The 12,147-nt window shown below is 41.2% G+C and overlaps 2 long non-coding RNA genes across 2 annotated transcripts; both read left to right on the top strand.

The window, feature by feature from the left end:
* The first annotated feature begins 1,956 nt into the window (after nucleotides 1-1,956).
* LOC120006983 lies at nucleotides 1,957-2,504 on the top strand. The gene is made up of 3 exons (XR_005470120.1): nucleotides 1,957-2,082; nucleotides 2,197-2,271; nucleotides 2,476-2,504. It is a non-coding gene; the product is annotated as an uncharacterized LOC120006983 (long non-coding RNA).
* A 7,532-nt stretch (nucleotides 2,505-10,036) lies between these two features.
* LOC120005219 lies at nucleotides 10,037-11,503 on the top strand. The gene is made up of 3 exons (XR_005469751.1): nucleotides 10,037-10,174; nucleotides 10,289-10,363; nucleotides 11,467-11,503. It is a non-coding gene; the product is annotated as an uncharacterized LOC120005219 (long non-coding RNA).
* Nucleotides 11,504-12,147: the final 644 nt, after the last annotated feature.

Raw genomic sequence — 12,147 nt, 5'->3', positions numbered from 1 at the left:
CTGCGTCGTGACCCCTGTTGCGACAACTAGAGACTCCAAGTTTTTAACCTAAGAGTGTCAAGCCTGTATGATTAATTGATTGGTTATGGTTACTTCTTTCTGTATGATTAATTGTTTGTTTCCTTTGTATGTTAGAGATATTGATTTATTTGTTGTAGTAAATTATTAGTGTCATCTTATCTATATACACTCACACTCACTATAGCCTACCACTAGGGCTCTACCTTTAGCATTAGAGAGGATTGACTGCTATTCTCATGAGATTCCGTCTTTGCATAGATAGTGGAAGACATCCTCACCGGATTGACTTCCCTTAAAATTTAAGGGAGGAGTTTTTGTTCCAATAGCTGGGATTTAAAAGAAACCTGATCCGGGACCTCTCGAGATAGTTAGATAAACTTACCCATGCACTTTACAAAACCCTAGATCCATGTTCGAAACTTTCAAAAATTTAGGATACCACATGTGATGGCATACTCTATTTTTGTGTGATTCATTTATCTCTTTTTTCCAATACTTGATGCTAATATCTAATTCCCACATTTCTTTTGTGTTAATAATCTTTATTCTTGATTTTTCTTCCCATGGCATTCTCATAGGCACAGTCATTGCAATTTGGTTTGATAATATTTTCAAAACATCTTTTAATTGAAATAGGATGGCATCAAGAATGTCCACATGTACATGTCGTTTTAATGAAATGATGTTTTGTTTTTATTATCTTTTTCAAATTACAATGGCTATTTAGGATCACACAAACGAAACACAATCGTGCATAAGAAAAATGGCAAACAAGTAAATTAATCTTGCCATATTTTTTTCAAATAAGGTTTAGCGCATCATTAATCATAGCTCCCAAAAATCATCCATGTCATCCCTATCGTGCTCGCCTGTAATCACGAATAATACAGGAGGCACAGGAACAAGGTAGTGATAATTCGAGCAGAGATTAGAATCAGGGGCAGAATCAGGAACTGATTGAAATGAGGGAACAAATTGCTTTCCTTATTAAACAAGTGGCATTATTGACCAAAGGGAAGGAAGTTGTAGAAAGCTAAGGACATCATGCAAACCTTAGGAACCCCGCTTACCCCCGTACACCCATTCACCCGCCTGGGTACACTCATCCCTATACCCAACTGCTACAAGAACCAAGGATAATTCCTCAGCAAGCTATAAATAAACCTCAGACACGTGTTCCTCCAATACACATTCCTCCACGAGATAAATTACCAAGACATCATTGGACATATGGATGTTATTAACATGCTGTTTGTTGGAGTGACAAATGTTGAAACTCATGATGAATGAGATATGACAACCGATGCAATTAAGAAGTTAGAGAAACGGGTGAGAGTGATAGAAGGCTTTAGTGCCTCTGAAGCGCGACCAAAGAATTTATGCTTGGTAAAGGATTTAAACATCCCACAAGATTTTTAGCTCCTGAAATTCAGTCTCTTTGACGGCACATGTGTCCCTTTAGACTATTTGACTATGTATTGTCGTCGTATGCAGCCATACGCGAATAACGACAAGCTACTAGTCCATTACTTTCAAGATAGTTTGATTGGAGCGGCCCAAAGGTGGTTCAACGGGCTTAGTTCTTCAGTAGTTTCTTCATGGGAAGATTTAGCTGAATCATTCATGAAACAATACAAACACAATGAGGAAAATTTTTATAAGGAGGGGAGGATGTAATACCCCGTCTCAAAATAAAAATAAATAAAATATAGAATATTAAAAATAAAATCAATAAATTGGCTTTAGTTATAAAAAGAATAAAATTGTAGGGTAAAAAGAATTATTGGGAGGGCTTAAAAGTAAAAGAATTAAAAGTAATGAAATAAAAAGAATAAATAATGATATAACAAAAACAATAAAAAAAAAAAGATTAAAGTGGGTGAAGGTCGCAGACTTTCACCCGTGTATGTTAAAACAAAAAGAGAAGCCACCGTTTTTCACTCCACCACCTCCGGTCAGCCACTTCCGGCGGCATTCTGGCGACTTTTCCGGCCAGTAAAGGTGCTCCAACCTTGAAACCTACAACCACACTTCATTTTTTTAAGAAAAAGAAGGATTAAGGTAATTTTTGAACCTAGGGTTTGTGGGTTAAAAGAGTTTTGGGGATTTTGATTCTTTGAGAGCTTTCTTTGTTCAATAACTCAAGTTTAGGTTCTCATCTTCCTATATTATTAGGTACAAGTGTGGTTCTTGAACCAATTCAAGAGAAGGCTTGGAATTCTTGAGTTGGTGGAACTAACAAGGTTTAAGGTAAGGGTTATCGACTCAAATTGCTTTAATTAAGTTTGGGTTGGGATGAAAAATAATATTGTGATGTGATTTTAATAGTTTAACCTTAGAGAATTAAGGTAGAATATGAATTTTGTGGAAATGAGGATATTGTGGAGTGTGGAATGTGGGATTTGAATGGGTTGATGAATATGGGAACTAAGTGGAGTTTATTTCATTAAATAGGTTTGTGAATTGGCGTGGAGTATACGTTGCTTGTTGGTGGGAATTTCAAGCCCACTTCGAGGTAGGGATTTTTCCCCTTCTCTTCGTTATTTTCAATCTTCAAAAAAAAGACAAGTCTTGAATGTTATTTCGATTGATTCGGTAAGCTCCTTTGGACCATTCTTTGCTTTTACCAAAGAAAGGTCATAGCCCAATTCGTATTCATATAATTTTTTTACTTAAAAGTTTATTCTTGTTATGCATTATAACCCATGAAATGCTCAGTCATAAATCGGGCGTTATGTAATCTTCAAGCATCACGATGAATGGATGTTATAATTATATTTGTTGCATGAATGACATGAATTGTAGGAATTACATTAGATGCATGGTGTGTCCCGAGGGTGGACCCCGGGCTCACGTTAGGTGTTAGATGTTATTTGGGCACGTGCTTGGATGATGAATAGGAGCCTTGTGATGGTCCTAGTCCATAGGATTCCCGTAGCTGTATTTGCCACTACACGTTAGCTAGTATGTAATGCTAGGCCAGGCGTGACAGGTTGAGATATCACCGTAGGGCCAGCAGTGAGTGGTTACGACCACATGCGTGCTAACCTTCTCTCTAGCGGTTTGAGATTGACGGATATATGATTGTGGTATTGATTGGATGCTAGAGAGAGAGGTAGTGCAGTGGATTCTCGTCGGCTTATCGCCGCAGGGCGGGAATCTGATTCGTCAGCTTGGGTGTCATTGGTGGAGGATATGGAGGTTCGGTTGGGTGGATTGGGTGCATTAGCTTTGCACTGCATATTGTTGCATTGATGATTCGTTATAAATTTCCAGCCATACTATTGTTTTTATGTTCTATTATTTATCCCTACAGAGCCTTCCGCTCACCCTATCTACTTTCCCTCCCCACAGGTGAGATAGGATCTAGTGCACAGACTGCGGATCAGCAGAATGACACGTGACGGAGGTAGCCTGGAATTTTGTGTTTATTTGACACGTGTGTGTGTATATATATATGTATGGCGTGATGTTGGCATGTTTTAGTTGTTTAAGTACATTGATGTACTAGAGTTATGGCTGGATTGATGTCCCGTGACTATTGTGTGTTTGATGATGATGATGAGATATGTGTTTGATGGTGGACCTGAGGGTCCGTTGACTTTGATGGTATTAGAAGTGTTCTCTTTGTGTGTGATCTGTTTACAGGTTGGTTTCCCCAATTTATGGGGAGATGCTGCCAACTTTTTTTGGAAAATTTTTATGTTGATTTGGGATGTAACACGTGAGATGCACGTGGTTGTGTTTTTTGGGTTTGTGGTTTTTGTGTATTTGTCATTTCCTTCACGCTCTGTGGATCGAGGCGTGATAATTTGGTATCAAAGCCAGGTTTTGCTCTGTTGGAGACCTAGGGAGTGGGTCAGTATGCATATGTGAGTTGTTTGTTGTGTTGTGGTTATATATGGTTCTCCAGGCCACGTCACGACCTCTATTGATCCGGTATGTTTTCTTTAATCCCGTAAATCCTCGAATCGTATTTGTATTGACGGAAAGTTGTGTCTTCTGTGCTACAGATGGACACACATAGGACTATTCGTTCCCGTGATGGGGGACATGGAGGAGAGCAGGACGGGGGTCTTCCGAGGACCAAATAGTTAGGGGATTATCAGGGATCGGAACAACCGAGTCGACTAGGCTGGACACATATTTATTTCCAGAGTTGAGTATGATGGATCCTCCAGTGTAGGAGGAGGATTTAGGCCAGGAGCTCGGAGATGAGCCGACACTTGTGCATAAGATAGGTGAGGGGAACCCAGCACCTACCCAGCCTGCAATAGCAGCGCAGTTTGCTCCATTGTTGGTAGCGCAGGAACAGTCCATGAGGAGAATGTTAGAGATGATCGGGGCTGTTACTCGACTAGTGCAGACTCATACTACACGAGCACCAGAGGTCCGCAGTGAGGGACAGACTTAAGGGGTACGGGGAGACGAGCAGGGTGTGCAGAGACCTAGACGAGAGTTGACAGAGTTGGATCAGCTACGCAAAACTGATCCACCCACTTTTACAGGTGATGAGGATGTGGCACGTGTATATGAGTGGATTCGGCAGATGTCACCCCGGTTTGAGACTCTGGGATTCTGGATGAGAAATGGGCATTGCTGGCTTCATATTATCTGAGGGGGGCAGCTTATGACTGGTGGGATTCATTAGAGGACAGGAGAGAGACGTTGACGTGCCTATCATTTGATGAGTTGTTCATGCAACATTTTGTGCCGCAGTCTTATCGTATGGATAGAGCTCGTGAGCTCTTGACATGTCAGCAGACTCTGGATATGACTGTGAGTCAGTATGAGAGGAAGTTTGAGGAGCTATACAAATTTGGTAGGAGGTATGTGCCAGATGAGGCGAGCAAGGCGGAGCAGTTCAGACAGGGATTGCTTCCTGCTATAGCTACACATTTAGTGGGATTGAGGTTGCAGACTTACGCTGATATAGTGGAGATGGCTTTCCAGTATGAGATGAGTTTCAGGGAGTCCCGGAGGTACTGAGATTAGGGTTGTTACTGGTATGGTAAATTATCCATTGGTATACCATTACCGACGTATTGGTTACCGAAAATAGCAAAAGATTGGTATACCGTTACCAATTGTTCGATACGGTAAATTTACCAATGACTTTGGTAACGGTAACGGTAAGCAAAGTTCAAAACCGGTAAATTTCCCGATTACCGACATATATATTAAATATATATTAATATTATTTTTAGTTTTAGTTTTATTTAATTATAACTATTAGATTAATCTAATTTAATCTAGACCATTGATTATTTTTAGTGTTATCATTTATATATCAGTCGTAGCAATTTCATTAACTTTAAAGCAGTGTTTGTTACATAACAAAATGCTTTGTTGGTATTGATTACAGGCTTTTCTTCTCTCTTTCCATTATGGTCTTTTATCTTTTATTTATCTTGTTTCTTCTAGCTTTCCTGCTGTGGAGTTTAAAACACTTCGGATACTAAAAATATTAGAAATTAATGAAATGAAAGATTTTCTGTTATAGATTATTGGAATAATGTTATGTGAATTCTCCTTTCTTTTTTTCTCCGATTGATAGGTCTTTTCTCTGATTCACATGTAGCACAATGGTCCTTCTCATTAATCTATCAATTTTATTATTGGTATTGTATACAAGATGAAAGTGTTATAGTCTCATACAATGACTCTTAAGCATAATGCTACTTGATGCTTTCTTTTCTTCTCTTTTTTAAATAGGTTTTAAGAATTGGTAAATTTACCAATTACCGACTTACCATTACCGATCGATCGGTATACCGACCATCGGTATACCGACTCTTCCGGTAACGGTAACATTTTTTGAGTTACCAAAAGAATTGGTATGGTAACGGTATTCCGTAATTGGTAACGGTAACCGTACCAATAATAGCCCTAACTGAGATACGTATAGAGGTCAAACAACATCTGTGGCAGGTACTTCTTCTAGAGGAGGTCAGAAGAGACAGAGGACGATGGGCAGAGACAGGAGGGACAGAGTGGAGGTCGAGGTAGAGACCAGAGGCCATGAGGTGGCAGAGGTACACATCAGGGGTAAAGGATTTGTCATCAATGTGGACGTCCTGGACATTTGAGAGCACAGTGTACAGTTCAGGGGGTGGAGCATTTTCGGTATCGTAGGGTTGGCCACCGGATAGCAGATTGTCCTCAACTTGAGCGGGGAGGATAGCAGGATCAGTACTTACCAGCACCACCAGCTCGTCCAGCCCTCCTTGCACCCCCTACTACATCTACACCATCAAGGAAGGGATGACTACCAGCTAGGCAGCCACAGCAACAGCAGCAGTCACAGCAGCAACATACTTTGACTCAAGGACGAGCATTTGCTCTTACCCATCAGACAACACCAGAGCATCCGAACTTTGTTGGGGGTACGTTTCTTGTTTCAAATTGTTGGGCTAGAGTGTTATTTGATTCGAATGCTACTAGTTCCTTTATCACATCTTCATTTGCATTGGCTTTGGGGTTAGAGGTGAGACCGATAAGGCGAACAATAGTGGTAGACTAGTCGTTCGGATAGTTCACTCGTATTCAGGGTTATTGCATATGCATGTGTCGATTTGGTGATATCGAGTTGACTGCTAATTTGTACATTCTTGACTTCCAAGATTTTGATGTAATCTTGGGAGTAGATTGGTTGACGGAGCAAAAAGCAATTTTAGACTTTTGGGATAGGAGGATTACTTTAAATGCGCCTGGTGGGGTAGTGATTCAATTGAGGGGATCAAGGGGTGTTCCTTATCCACATTTTTTGGATAACCCCTCCTATGCCAATTGTTCCATGGTGAGTTTGACTACTTCTACACCTAGTGGCGAGGTGATTGCCCCGACACTTGTAGTGGAGGAGTTCATGGATGTTTTTCTTGAGGATTTTCCATGTCTACCTCCACGGAGGGAGATAGAGTTTGTCATTGATTTGCTTTCGGATACAAAGCCAATTTTGATTGGTCCGTATTGGATGGCTCCAGCAGAGTTAAAGGAGTTGAAGGTACAGTTGGAGGACTTGGAGAAGAAGAAATTTATCAGACCGAGTGTTTCACAGTGGGGAGCACCAGTGTTATTTGTGAATAAGAAAGATGGCACATTGCGCATGTGCATTGATTATCGGCAGTTGAATCAGGTGACCGAGAAGAACAAGTATTTGTTGCCTAGAATCAATGACTTGTTTGATCAGTTGAGAGGAGCACGACACTTTTCGAAGATTGACCTACGATCCGGCTACCATCAGTTGAGGATTCGGGAAGAGGATGTTTCAAAAACAACGTTTAGAACTCGATATGGACACTATGAGTTCTTGGTGATGTCATTTGGGCTCACAAATGCCCCGACAGCATTCATGGACTTGATGTAGCGAGTTCTTCACCCATGTCTGGATCGTTTTGTAATCGTATTCATAGATGACATTTTGATTTATTCGCCTACCGTAGAGGAGCATGAGCAGCATTTAAGAATAGTATTGCAGACTTTGAGAGAACGTCAGCTGTATGTAAAACTGAGCAAGTGTGAATTTTGGATGACAGAGGTGAAGTTCTTGGGCCATGTGATTACTCATGAGGGAGTGGCAGTTGATACATCGAAAGTGGAGGCGGTAGTGAAGCGGGAATGACCTAAGAATGTTACGGAGATACGGAGTTTCTTGGGACTAGCTGGTTATTATAGGAGATTTATTCAGGATTTCTTCCTTGTTGCTTCATCATTGACTCGTCTTACTTGAAAGGGAGTTCCGTTTGTGTGGTCGGAGGAGTGTGAGTTGGCATTTCATGAGTTGAAACGGAAACTCACATCTTCACCGGTGTTGATTGTTTCGGAGAGAGATGTGGGATATCAGGTGTATTACGATGCATCTAGAGTTGGACTAGGATGTGTATTGATGCAGCAGGGAAGAGTTGTAGAGTATGGTTCGCGATTGTTGAAGACGCATGAACATAATTATCCAGTGCATGACCTAGAGTTGGCAGCGATAGTATTTGCATTGAAGCAGTGGAGATATTACTTGTATGGAGAGAGATTTGAGGTGTTCTCAGATCACAAGAGCCTTAAGTATCTCTTCACGCAAAAGGAGTTGAATCAAAGGCAACAAAGGTGGATGGAGTACTTGGAGGATTATGATTTCTCATTGAATTACCATCCAGGGAAGGCGAATGTAGTTATGGATGCCTTGAGTAGGAAGAAACGAGTTGCGAGGTTGGCGGTGCGAGAGTGGGAGATGTTAGAGACGGTTGACAGTTTTGGGTTGGAGCTACAGGAGCAGGGTAGCCAATGTACTTGGGGAGCATTGTTACTCATCCTATATTGATCCAGAGAGTAATAGATGCTCAAATTGGAGATACCACATTTGATACTTTTGAAGAGGATAGTGGTTGGATTAGAGGCACGGATGGAGGAATACGATGTGCAGGTAGATTGATAATACCCAAGGATGAGGAGCTACGTGAGGAGATTTTGAGAGAGGCACATCATTCGAGATTTGCTATGCATCCCGGGGGTACCAAGATGTAAAGAGATTTGTAGAGACAGTTTTGGTGGAAAGGTATGAAGGCCGGTGTGGCAAGGTATATTGCGAAGTGCCTTACCTGTCAGTAGGTGAAGGCGGAGCATCAAAAATCGACAGGATTGTTACAGCCACTTCCGGTGGTAGAGTGGAAATGAGAACATATCTTGATGGATTTTTTGACAGCATTGCCGAGATCTCCTCTTTGGCATGATGCAATATGGGTGATTGTGGATAGATTGACGAAATCGGCACATTTTCTTTCGGTTAGCAAGACGGACACGTTGGAGTCTTTGAGCCGATTATACATTCAGGAGATTGTGAGGTTGAATGGAGTGCCATTTTCTCTAGTATCGGATAGAGATCCGCAATTTACTAGTAGGTTTTGGGAGAGCTTGCAGGAGGTATTGGGAACAAAACTGTGTTTCTCTACTGCGTTTCATTCGGAGAGTGATGGTCAGAGTGAGAGGACTATTCAGATATTGGAGGATATGCTTCGGGCATGCGTTATGGATTTCGAGGGTAGTTGGGAGGAGCATATGCCTTTGGTGGAGTTTGTATACAACAACTCATACCAAAATAGCATTGAAATGGTGCCATATGAAGCTTTGTATGGGAGCCCTTGTAGATCACCATTGTGTTGGGCGGAGGTTGAAGAACAACATTATCAGGTTTGGATTTGGTGAAAGAGACGCAAGAGAAGGTGGAGGGAATACGAAAGCGTTTACTTACGGCTCAAAGTAGGCAAAAGTCCTACGCCGACCAAAGAAGAAGACCATTGGAGTTTGTGGTGGGTGATAAGGTGTTCTTGAAGGTGAGTCCGCGTAGGGGAATTCAGAGATTTAGTAAGCAAGGGAAGCTAACTCCGAGGTATATTGGATCGTTTGAGATTTTAGAGCGGATTGGATCGGTGGCATATCAGTTGGCTCTTCCACCATAATTTTCCAAGGTTCATAACGTGTTTCATGTGTCGGTGTTGAAGAAATATGAACCGGATCCATCACATGTGTTAGATTGGTCTGCTTTAGAGGTGGAAGAAGATGGAACATATATTCTACAACCGTTGCGAATCTTGGATAGACGGGAAAAGGTTACGAGATCGAGTGTAATTCCATTAGTAAAAGTGTTATGGTTGCATCACGGGATGGAGGAAGCGACGTGGGAGTTAGAGTCCAAGATGCGGGAAAAGTATCCCGATTTGTTCATATCCACGGGTACGTACGTGAATTTTGAGGGCGAAATTTTTATAAGGAGGGGAGGATGTAATACCCCGTCTCAAAATAAAAATAAATAAAATATAGAATAATAAAAATAAAATCAATAAATTGACTTTAGTTATAAAAAGAATAAAATTGTAGGGTAAAAAGAATTATTGGGAGGGCTTAAAAGTAAAAGAATTAAAAGTAATGAATTAAAAAGAATAAATAATGATATAAAAAAACAATAAAAAAAAAGATTAAAGTGGGTCATAGTCGCAGACCTTCACCCGTGTATGTTAAAACAAAAAGAGAAGCCACCCTTTTTCACTCCACCACCTCCGGTCAGCCACTTCCGGCGGCATTCTGGCGACTTTTCCGGCCAGTAAAGGTGCTCCAACCTTGAAACCAACAACCACACTTCATTTGTTTAAGAAAAAGAAGGATTAAGGTAATTTTTGAACCTAGAGTTTGTGGGTTAAAAGAGTTTTGGGGATTTTGATTCTTTGAGAGCTTTCTTTGTTCAATAACTCAAGTTTAGGTTCTCATCTTCCTACATTACTAGGTACAAGTGTGGTTCTTGAACCAATTCAAGAGGAGGCTTGGAATTCTTGAGTTGGTGGAACTAACAAGGTTTAAGGTAAGGGTTATCGACTCAAATTGCTTTAATTAAGTTTGGGTTGGGATGAAAAATAATATTGTGATGTGATTTTAATTGTTTAACCTTAGAGAATTAAGGTAGAATATGAATTTTGTGGAAATGAGGATATTGTGGAGTGTGGAATGTGGGATTTGAATGGGTTGATGAATATGGGAACTAAGTGGAGTTTATTTCATTAAATAGGTTTGCGAATTGGCATGGAGTATACGTTGCTTGTTGGTGGAAATTTCGAGCGCACTTCGAGGTAGGGATTTTTCCCCTTCTCTTCGTTATTTTCAATCTTCAAAAAAAGGCAAGTCTTGAATGTTATTTCGATTGATTCGGTAAGCTCCTTTGGACCATTCTTTGCTTGTTCCAAAGAAAGGTTGTAGCCCAATTCGTATTCATATAATTTATTTTACTTAAAAGTTTATTCTTGTTATGCATTATAACCCATGAAAGGCTTGGTCATAAATCGGGCATTATGTAATCTTCATGCATCACGATGAATGGATGGTGTAATTATATTTGTTGTGTGAATGACATGAATTGTAGGAATTACATTAGATGCATGGTGTGTCCCGAGGGTGGACCCCGGGCTCACGTTAGGTGTTGGATGTTATTTGGGCACGTGCGTGGATGATGGATAAGAGCCTTGTGATGGTCCTAGTCCATTGGATTCCCGTAGCGGTATTTGTCACTGCGAGTTGGCTACTATGTAATGCCAGGCCAGGCGTGGCAGGCTGAGATATCACCGTGGGGCCAGCGGTGGGTGGTTGCGACCATATGCGTGCCAACCTTCTCTCTAGCGGTTTGAGATTGACGGATATGTGATTGTGGTATTGATTGGATGGTAGAGAGAGAGGTAGTGCAGTGGATTCTCGTCGGCTTATCACGCAGGGTGGGAATCTGATTCGTCGACTTGGGTGTCATTAGTGGACGATATGGAGGTTCGATTGGGTTGATTGGGTGCATTAGCTTCGCACTGCATATTGTTGCATTGATGATTCGTTATAAATTTCCAGCCATACTATTGTTTTTATGTTCTATTATTTATCCCTATTGAGCCTTCCGCTCACCCTATCTACTTTCCCTCCCCACAGGTGAGACAGGATCTAGTGCACAGGCTGCGGATCAGCAGGAGGACGCATGACCGAGGTGGCCGGGACTTTTGTGTTTATTTGACACGTGTGTGTGTATATATATATGTATGACGTGATGTTGGCATGTTTCAGTTGTTTAAGTACATTGATGTACTAGGGTTATGGCTAGATTGATGTATGGTGTTGTTTTGTTGGTCGGGAGTGGTGTCCCGTGACTATTGTGTGTTTGATGATGATGATGGGATATGTGTTTGATGGTGGACCTGAGGGTCGGTTGACTTTGATGGTATTGGAAGTGTTTTCTTTGTGTGTGATCTGTTTACAGGTTGGTTTCCCCAATTTATGGGGAGATGCTGCCGAATTTTTTTGGAAAATTTTTATGTTGATTTGGGATGTAACACGTGAGATACACGTGGTTGTGTTTGGTGTGTGGTTTTTGTATATTTGTCATTTTCTTCACGCTCTGCGGATCGGGGTGTGACATTCCATGTTGGTTGGAGGTGGCCACAATGATTTGGCAGATATGATACAAGCGGGAGAACAGGTTGAACGTTGCATGATGAGAACTGCCTTGCACAATCCCATCCTTGATAGACCGGATCCAACCAAAGGAAGTAAGGGCAAAAAGACTGAAGTGCATTATGTGAATTTTGATTCACCTCCAGTTGTTTATAGTGCACC

The sequence above is a fragment of the Tripterygium wilfordii genome, chromosome 2 (genome assembly GCF_013401445.1).
Source record: "Tripterygium wilfordii isolate XIE 37 chromosome 2, ASM1340144v1, whole genome shotgun sequence".
NCBI lineage: Eukaryota > Viridiplantae > Streptophyta > Magnoliopsida > Celastrales > Celastraceae > Tripterygium > Tripterygium wilfordii.
This window is presented reverse-complemented; position numbering and strand designations above follow the sequence as displayed.